The 9,447-nt window shown below is 46.9% G+C and overlaps 1 non-coding gene across 1 annotated transcript; it reads right to left on the bottom strand.

Annotated features, from left to right (window-relative positions):
- Positions 1-6,461: 6,461 nt before the first annotated feature.
- TRNAN-GUU (transfer RNA asparagine (anticodon GUU)) lies at positions 6,462-6,535 on the bottom strand. Its single transcript has one exon. It is a non-coding gene; the product is annotated as a tRNA-Asn (tRNA).
- Positions 6,536-9,447: the final 2,912 nt, after the last annotated feature.

Below are 9,447 nucleotides of genomic sequence, written 5' to 3'. Positions count from 1 at the left end.
CAACCAACCAAGGGACTGAACCCACATCTCTTCTGTCTGCTCCATTGGCAGGCAGGTTCTTTACCACCAGCACCACTTGGAGGGTAGGGTCATTTAGGGAGTTAAAACAGCTCCGGGGAAAGAAGAGGGGCATTTAAGAGGAAAACCAGATGAGTGGTGTCCTGAAAATCAAGGGAGGAACTGTCAAGGGAAGGCTGCCGACTTGCCAGGTGCCGCTGAGCAGTAGAGAAACATGAAGACCAAGACCTGACATTGGCCTTGGTACTGGGGACGCCCTTGGTACTTAGCCAGGACAGTTCAGTGCAGCTGTGAGGACAAGAGTGAATGGGTTCAAACGAGAAGGGACGGTGAGAAAGGGCAGATACACATGCCATTCTTTTGAACCGCTTGCTTGACACCTGGTGGGGAAATGCAAGGTCAAGGTTTTTCATGTTTTTAAAGTGGGAGATGTTATCACATGTTTAAGTGAGAGCCCGAGTGCTCCAGAAAGACAAATGGATGTTGTAAATGAGAGAAGGGACAATTGCAGGAGCAGATTTCTCTGGGATGAGATCCAAGATCGGAAGAGGGTGTGACCCTAAGAGCTAGAAGAGTTTATCCATTTTATTACCAGAGAAAACAAAGTATATAGGTACTGTCATCAGAAGACTTGAAGATTCGGGGATGAGGAAGGTCTTGTGATTCTTTTCTTGAGGAGACAGTAAAAGCTGCGGGCCTGAGGGGAGAAAGAGTTGAAGATGGAAAAAGATTTGAGTCTCCGGTGCTAAATGAACAGGCCCATGCAGTAGGCTCGGTAGGCAGTGCTCAGAATCCTCCAGAAGTCTACGGTTGTAAACTCTACTGAGACCAGCTAAAATGGTTGTTTATTTTTCTCCAACTGTGTGTGCAGCTCGGGTGCAGGACTGAGAGAGTAGATGGGAAGTTAAAGAGTTAGCTGAAGTTAGAGGCTTTGTCAGACAAACGGGACACAGAAGAGAAAGGAGTTCAGGTTTTAGGCAAGAACATGATTATAGAAAAGGATAAGGAGGGAGGGTTAGGAGGGACATGGGATAAGGGATGGTCATTCAAAAAGTGGTGGCAAACCTCCATGGACTGGAGGTGGGTTCAGAGAATGCCGGAGTGGGACTCATGGAGGAAGTAAGCTGGTTAGAAAGTGGTGTGCTTGAACCTGAGCTTTCAGACACAGCGCACTGATCTGCGATGACAGGGTCTGAAGGATGACAGGAGAGGTACAAGGCCAAGGTTGGGTGAGGAGCTGCTAGGAAAAGTGAGGAGACACAGGAACCAGGAGGCCAAGATGGTGTGTGGATAGTCTGTGTAGCTGGTAGAGGCATCTAAATGGTAGACTGTCTTTCTGGCCCTCTTTTTGCTTTTTGCCTACAGGAGATCCTCACCCCCCTTTCTCCCATCCATGTTCCCTCAAGAAGCAAAAAAGAGACACAGGTGGCTGACAGGTACACCAAGACATTTCTGAGTAAAGCAGACCCACAAAAGGCACTTATTATTATATAAATAACTTCTTCACAACAGCCAAGTGCCAAAGTGACAAAGGAATCTGGTACTGGAGAAATTTAATCAGGAGATTAAATGTAACCAAGAAGCAAGAGGTCATTGGGAGAAAAGAGGTTCCTATGAAATACTTCAAATCTCAAAATGAAAATCACTTTCTGTTTAGTTACTGCAGGCACTTAATAACTGGGTCAAGCACCCTTCTTGCCAGTTTTCTCTCTATTATAACCTTCCCACTGGGTTTGGAAGCAGAGACGATCTACATATGCTGAGAAGTTCAAGTGTGTCTACAGCTCACCTGATATTTAAAGCTCCCCCAAGGTCCAAGGCGACGTAAGCCAGGCCTGTTCAGAAGGATGGCAAAATGTTTGAGTTGTAATCTGGAGTCCCACGGATACAGACCTTGTCGTTACCATAAAGCATCTCTGTGGATGGTCATTAATAGAAAAATTCTATCTTTAAAACTTTAATTCTATATTGAGTTCTTATCCATTGCAGATTGTCACTGCTGTAGTAGTATTATAGTGAATTCCAATGATCAAGTCGGCCTATATATGCTAGTACAAGTGAATATATTAGATAATTAAATACAAACTATCATTACACTCAACATGTGCATATAATAATCTATGCTCTACTTTTTCAGCTTATTACTAAGGCAGTTGAGGATCTCCTTAAAGTGTGTATTTGATTTACTTGTTTCGGAATAACTAGTTTGAGTCATCTTTGACAGACAATAGTTTTTGGTTTGTTTTTACTACCAAAAAAAAAAAAAAAAGGTTCAATTTCTACAGCAAATATGACAGTTTGCTGGAAGTCATTAAAGTAACTCCCAAGGAAAGAAATGTAAATTGGTATCTGGTGATGGTGTAAATCCCTACAGAAGGGACCCTGAAAGCGTCAGTATATTAAAGCCCTTCACAGAGTACATCCAGTGGTTCCAGAGTGTTAACAATAAAACATGCATGCTCAGTCATGTCCGACTCTTTGTGACCCTATGGACTGTAGGTAGCCACCAGGCTCCTCTGTCCATGGAATTTCCCCAGCAAGAATACTGGAGTGGGTCACCATGCCCTCCTCCAAGGGATCTTCCTGACCCCGGGATCAAACCCGCATCTCCTGCGTTGGCAGGCAGATTCTTTACCCCTGAGCCATCTGGGAAGCCCCAACAATAAAACATTAAGTGTTAAAACCTCAAGGTAGCTCTTTTTGTCTCAAGTCCTTTATTACTAATTTTACAAATGTACTTAATTTCTCAGCAAGGAAAAAAATAAAGGAACTGGCTTATCTTTGTGACTTGTCAATACTATTAGACTCTTCTAATTCTTTGTGTTATCTTAAAATCGTCAGTTTAGTAACTTTCCCATACCTAAACATTTTGGATTTGACAGGCTTTATGACTTTTATCAGTAATTAGAATACAAATTGAATAAAATACAAAACAGGGCCAAGAATCTGCTCCAGAGGCTCTGTGACTCCTTTGGATGCTGTAAATAAAAATTTCTCAGTGAATGTGTACATTCTGGGGAGAAGAGCTTTAGCTTCCCATTCAGATTATCACAGGGCTCTGTGAAACCCCAAGTGGTCTGCTGGAAACCATCCTAAATAAATGAAAGTGAAAGTGCAAGTTGCCTTTGACTCCTTGTGACCCCATGAACTATACAGACCATGGAATTCTCCAGGCCAGAATACTGGAGCAGGTAGCCTTTCCCTGGGATCTTCCCAACCCAGGGATCAAACCGAGGTCTCCCGCATTGCAGGTGGACTCTTTACCAGCTGAGCCACCAGGGAAGCCCATCTTAAATAAATGAAGTTTAACTTAAAATTTAGTTAAATTTTAAAAGAAAAAATGACTGCTTCTGAGACTAGGTTCTCAATGAACTCTATAGTGGAGAACTGACCACAGGTTAGATAAGCTAAAAATATGGACAATTTATAATTTTTTGAATTTCAAGATTTCTTTAAGAATCCTCCAAAGTACCACATTAAGCAAAGGCATCACCATTTTTCTGGGTCCCCCAGGCTTTAATCCTAAAGGAAATCAACTTTGAATATTCATTGGAAGGACTGATGCTGAGGCTGAAGCTCCAATACTTTGGCCACCTGATGCAAAGAGCCGACTCACTGGAAAAGACCCTGATGCTGGGAAAGACTAAAGGCAGGAGGAGAAGGGGACGACAGAGGATGAGATGGTTGAATGGCATCACCAACTCAATGGACATGAGTCTGAGCAAACTGCAGGAGATAGTGAAGGACAGGGAAGTCTGGTGTGCTGCAGTCCATGGGGTCACAAAGAGTCAAACATGACTTAGGATCTGAACACAACAAACTTTAAATGTGGGCTTCACCCTCACACTTCCCTCCTGTTTCAGTCCCCAAGTCTCAACCAGTCTTCCCTTGAATTCATCCATGCCTTCTTTCCTTTACTCACCTTAGCCCAGAGCCTTACTGCTTCTCCTTTGAAATATAATTGCATCTCAACTGTCCTCTGATCTCTTATTTCTTAATGATGCTGTTGTCAGCCTGACCACCAAAAATAGATTTCCTTCTGTCCTCAAACAGAAACCTTTAATAGTGACTCCTTTACAAAGTCAAGCCCAGCCTCTTCCCTCAGTTTTCAGGGCCCTTTCGCAAGCTAAGAACATTTTCACTGCACTCTAAGTACACATAGCCTACCCACAACCCCAGCCACCCCCTCATCTTGTCCTGAAATCTCCCCAGCCTAAAATGTCCCTCCCTGCCTTGTGCCCTGTCCAGATCTTGCAGGGTCATTTCAAGTCCTCCACGAAGACAGTTCAGCCCATCTAAGTTGACATCTTTCTTCAGGACCAGGGGACATTTTTCTGTGTTCCTCATGCTGACTCTTGGTCACATGCATTTTTATGTGACTGTCAGCCTCTGTGAACCACGTACGCAGGAAGTCAGGGATGGTTCTGGTCCTGAGTGTGTGCCATGGGACAGGCCTATGCTAGGTGAGGAAGCAGCGTTGATGAAAGTGTGGTTCCTACTCTAGAGAGATCATGGTCCCGTTCAGGGGACATGTAACTCCCTGGTTGCAGGGTGCTATGATGAATCGTGGAGGACAGGCATCTATATCAGATGGAGGCAGTGTCAGGGGAGGCTTCTCCAAGGGTAGCTTCTCAGCAGATGTGACCCAGGTAAGCAGAGATGGAGGGCACGCTGGGCAGATGGACAGACATCTGGTCAGGAAGAGGGGTGTAAGGCAGACTGGGCCATTCAAAGAACTCCTGGTAAGTGCTTATAACCTCTAAAAGGTTTCATGCGGAAACAGGGTGAAGGAAATCCTCTGGATCCTAAAATGATCATTAATATGGTCTCTTCCTTTGAGAAGCTTAGAGCCTAGTGTAAATATACTCAGCTTCAAAGTGGAAGGATCTGTCACTTCAGCTAACAGCAAATATTACAGCTTCTTCATCTTAAAATGTGAGACTCAATTTGAACAGTCTGTAAATGATCTTATGACATAATTCCACCTCCACCCCCCATTCTCTTGTTTCCACTGTAAGCTATCCTGAAGTGTAGGTGGAAAGTCTGGAATTTCCAGGAACTTCAGAAAGGCTCCTACCTAAGAACATAAGGGTGGGGGGGTAGGGTTCGGGGTGGGGGGGGACGGGCTACTGTTATTCTGCCTGGAATTCCACCAAAAATGCAATGTTGTGTCTTCTTCCTGAGGGCTCCTAACAAGGCAGTAGAGGATATTTTATCATCAACAGTAACTTGATAAATAGTTGTCAGCCAGCATTTGCCAAAGCATTCCCTAAGAGACACCCTAGTGAGATAGTTTAATGATTCCTTCTTCTAGGTCTCTAAAGTCTATTCATGGTAGGTACATCCCAGAGAAAAAGCACCTACCTACTGAACACCAGGTGACCTCAATCTTGGCAGGAATGAATTACAGCCTCATGTTATCATATTGTCATGTGGTTTCCTATCTTTATAGAAAATTGTATGATACAGTGATATAATGTCAATTATTTCTCAATAAAATCAGAAAAAAAGAGAAAATCGTGTGTGAATCGTCTGCTTGAAAAATATTTGTGTCTTCTGTGCGATGAGTTGAAAACACGTCATTTGAGATTTTTTAACCGGAACCTCTACCCGTTCTAATTTCTGGAAAAATTCTGTTGGGAGTCTAAACAAAGTGAACAGTTAAGGCCTTTGCCTAGATTGAAGTGCTGGGTCCAAAGGCTAGATAGTACACAGCTTAATTCAGCCCACAGTGGCTGGGGATGAATTGTGCCTCCATAGTCTCGAGATGTCTCCTCTAGCCTGTTCGCATCTGCACGACTCCTCCAATCTTTCTGGCTGCACATAAGGCAAAATTGTATTAACCACATTGGCTTTCGGGTGGTATCAGGTTTTCCTAGAGAAACCAATGGTTATTTATTCATTCACCTGCCAATGAGCAATTGCGTGTTTGGGGTTTGTTTTTGCCATTGCAGTGTCTGCTGTTGATGAACAAGGTCGGGCAGGTCTCCTGGACCATGGGTGCACATTTCCCCCACATACTCGTTTGAACTAGAATGAGCAAACCACGCCGCAGCATCGTCACTCTCAGATTCACCGGCACCGAACACCATTAACTGGACGTCGTCTTCCTCTGTCCTAGAAGCGTCGCAGTATCGTACTATTGCTCCATTAAAAAATCTCCCGGTTGCCGGTTTTTTTTTTTTTTTTTTTTTTAATTTTTTTATTTTTCAGTGGGTTTTGTTATACATTGATGTGAATCAGCCATAGAGTTACACGAATTCCCCATCCCGGTCTCCCATCCCACCTCCCTCTCCACCCGATTCCTCTGGATCTTCCCAGCCCAACAGGCCCGAGCACTTGACTCATGCCTCCCACCCGGGCTGGTGGTCTGTTTCACCACAGAAAATATACATGCCGGTTGCCGTTTTAAAATGAATTTTCCCGTAGAGGAAAAACGCTGCCGTCCCTGGGTGGGCTCGAACCACCAACCTTTCGGTTAACAGCCGAACGCGCTAACCGATTGCGCCACAGAGACCCAGCTACCGGGGCTGCGCTGCGGTGTGTACAGATTTCCGCGGCCGCAGCGGCTCCCTAGCTGCCCCGGGCGTCGCCGCGCGGGCACCTCGGAGAAGCGCGCCGAGGAGGCGGCGGGAGGAGCCGGGCGACAGGCGGACGTTCGGGCGGAGCCGCAGGAGCTCCTAGAGGGCAGGGCGCCGCCCGCGGATCCCGCCTCCTGCAGCCGGCCCCGCCCTCCCGCAACCGGCCCCGCCCCCCCGCAGCCGGCCCCGCCCTCTCCCGGGCCGGCCCCGCCCGCCCGCGAGCCGGCCCCGCCCCGGCGGCTCTGGGGTCGGCCGTGCCCCTTTCCCTCTCCCTGTGCGCGCGGGAAGGGGGCGGCCGCGCGCGGTAGCCGTGACCGCGACCCCGGCGACAGGGCACCCGGCTGCAGGGACTGGACCGGGTGAGGTCGCCCGTGCTCCCTCGCCGGAGCTGTGAGAGGACCATGGAGGGCCGTGCGGACCCCGGGAATTGGGGGGTCACATCCCTCAGCCCCACCCCTAACTTTGGGGTCGTGGTTCTCAGCCTTGGCGTGCTTGTGTCACGGCCCCTCTCCCTCTTCACGGGACATTTTGCCCCCAATCACCTCCACCCCCCCCCACCCCCAAATTATGACACCACAGATCCGCGGTGTGAATTTGCCATACGCACTTCTGTGCTTGGTGCATGGAAAGAAGATTTTTCCACCTGCAAGAACCGCTGTTTGCCCCCTTTTGGTTGCGGGGGAGGCTAGGGACCGCGCTGAGAATGCATGGTTTGGGGGACATCCGAACGGCCTTTACGGACGGAGTGGCAATTCGGATACGCCCTGATGCTTGAAGTGGTCACTGCAGGCTCCCGGCTGTCCCTGACTTCTACTCTGAGGCCTTGGAAGGCCACCCCCCGCCCCACCTCCGCTCCCAGATCCACAGAGGCGGGGAGTGGGGGCCTTAGCTTGGTGCCACACCCTGAGAACTGCCTGGCTTTCATTCTACTTTTGCCCGAAGTCAGATCTCTAAAGCTCCTTTGGGCTCAGCTCCCCTGTGCCCTCAGCCCACAGAGAAGGAGATTTCACTCTAGCTCTCCACGTGCCAAATCCAGTCTAGTGTGTGTTCTTGTTTTCTAGGTTTACCTGGGAGGGGCCTTCCTCAGACTCTGGCTCCTGCTTTCCTCTCCCATCCCTCCTTCCTTTCTCCGAGTTCTTCTTTTCTCATCATTTTAACGGTGTTTGGTTGGGTTTTTTTTTTTTTTTTTTTTTTTTTTTAAAGCACACAGTTCAGTGACAACAATACACTCACACTGCTGTCAACCATTACCATCACCCATCTCCAAAACTAAAACTCTGCACCCAGTAAACTCTCTTGTGGAGTACGTGTGTGCTCAGTCGTGTCTGACTCTTTGCAACCCCGTGGACTGTAGCCCGCCAGGCTCCTCCTTCCATGGGATTCTCCAGGCAAGAACACGGGAGTGGCTTGCCCTTTCCTGCTCCAGGGGATCTTCCTGATCCCCGGGTTGAAACTGCATCTCTTGATTCTCCTGAATTGGTTGATTTTTTTTTTTTTTTTAAACCACTGAGCCACCTGGGAAGCCCGAACCTGGCAACCACCATTCTACTTTCTGTATCTAGGAATATGGCTACCCTAGGTACCTCATGTGGTGGAATTGTACAGGACTTGTCCTGTCTTGTTTCACTTAGCATCTCTTCAGAGTTCATTCACGTTGTTGCATAAGTTAAAATTTCCCTCTCAAGGTGGAATTCAACCCTAACCCTTTTTAAGGCTGAATCATATTCCGTTGTGTGTACGCACCACATTTTCTTTACCCCTTCCTCAGTTGATGAACGCCTGGGTTGCTCCCACATTTTTGTTGTTGTGAATAATGCTGCAGTGAACACAGATGTGCATGTATCTCTTTGAGTCCATACTCTTACTTTTTGGGTAACATAGCCAGAAATACAATCAATGAATCATATGGCAGTTCTGTTTTTATTTTTTCATACCATTTTTCACAGCAGCTGCACATTTCATATTTGTCCGCCAACAATGCACAGAGATTTCTATTTCTCCACATCCTTGCCAACACTTGCTGTTTTCTTTCCCTCTTCCTTTCTCTTTCCCTCTTTCCTCCCCCCTCCTTCTTCCTCCCTCCTTCCTTCCTCTCTCTTTCCTTTCTCCTTCTTCCTTCCTTCCTCCATCCCTTCCTTACTTTCGGTAATAGCCATCCTGATGGATGTGAAGTGTTCTCACTGTGGTTTTGATTTGCATTTCCCTAGTGATTAGTGATGTTGAGCATATTTTCTGATACTTCTTTTGGGTTCTCTGACCCTTCTTCTGCTTGCTTCCTTCTAGCTAGAGCCAGCTTTGCTTCTCTTAGGAGAAAGCTCCGAGTGATAGAGCCTGGCTTCTGATAAAGAGGGTAGGGAAAGGCTAAGGGAAGCTGCAGAGTTGAGCCTGTGCTGTGCAAGGAGAGGAAATGAAGGAGGAATCTGCTGAGTAGGACTGTCTAGAGACCTTGTTTTGCTTGTCTGTGTTGGGCAAGTTTTGGAGTCAGTTATGTTTGATCTGGTTCTGTTTAGGTAAACATAACTGCCTGCAGTCATGTTTAATCTGGAGTTCATTTATGTATATGGTACTTATGTGTGGCCTACAGTTGAAGAAGGAATTGATGACCTCCATGTTGGAATTATTGGAGCAGATTAGGTTTTCCAACCTGCACCTTTAAAAGTTAGCTTTAACTTAGGTTAATTTAATGGAATTTTCCATTTGCACTTTCAGTTTCTCCTCAAGGACTGTGGGGCATTTTTTGGCCACCTTGTAGTGTTTACAAGGATCTTAGTTTCTTGACCAGGGATTGAACCTGTGCCCCCTGCAGTCCTAACCACTGGACCTCCAGGGAATCCCCAGGACTGTGGGA

The sequence above is a fragment of the Muntiacus reevesi genome, chromosome 11 (genome assembly GCF_963930625.1).
Source record: "Muntiacus reevesi chromosome 11, mMunRee1.1, whole genome shotgun sequence".
Classification (NCBI taxonomy): Eukaryota; Metazoa; Chordata; class Mammalia; order Artiodactyla; family Cervidae; genus Muntiacus; species Muntiacus reevesi.
Note: the sequence above shows the minus strand (reverse complement) of the source record. Positions and strands in the feature narration are given on the sequence as shown.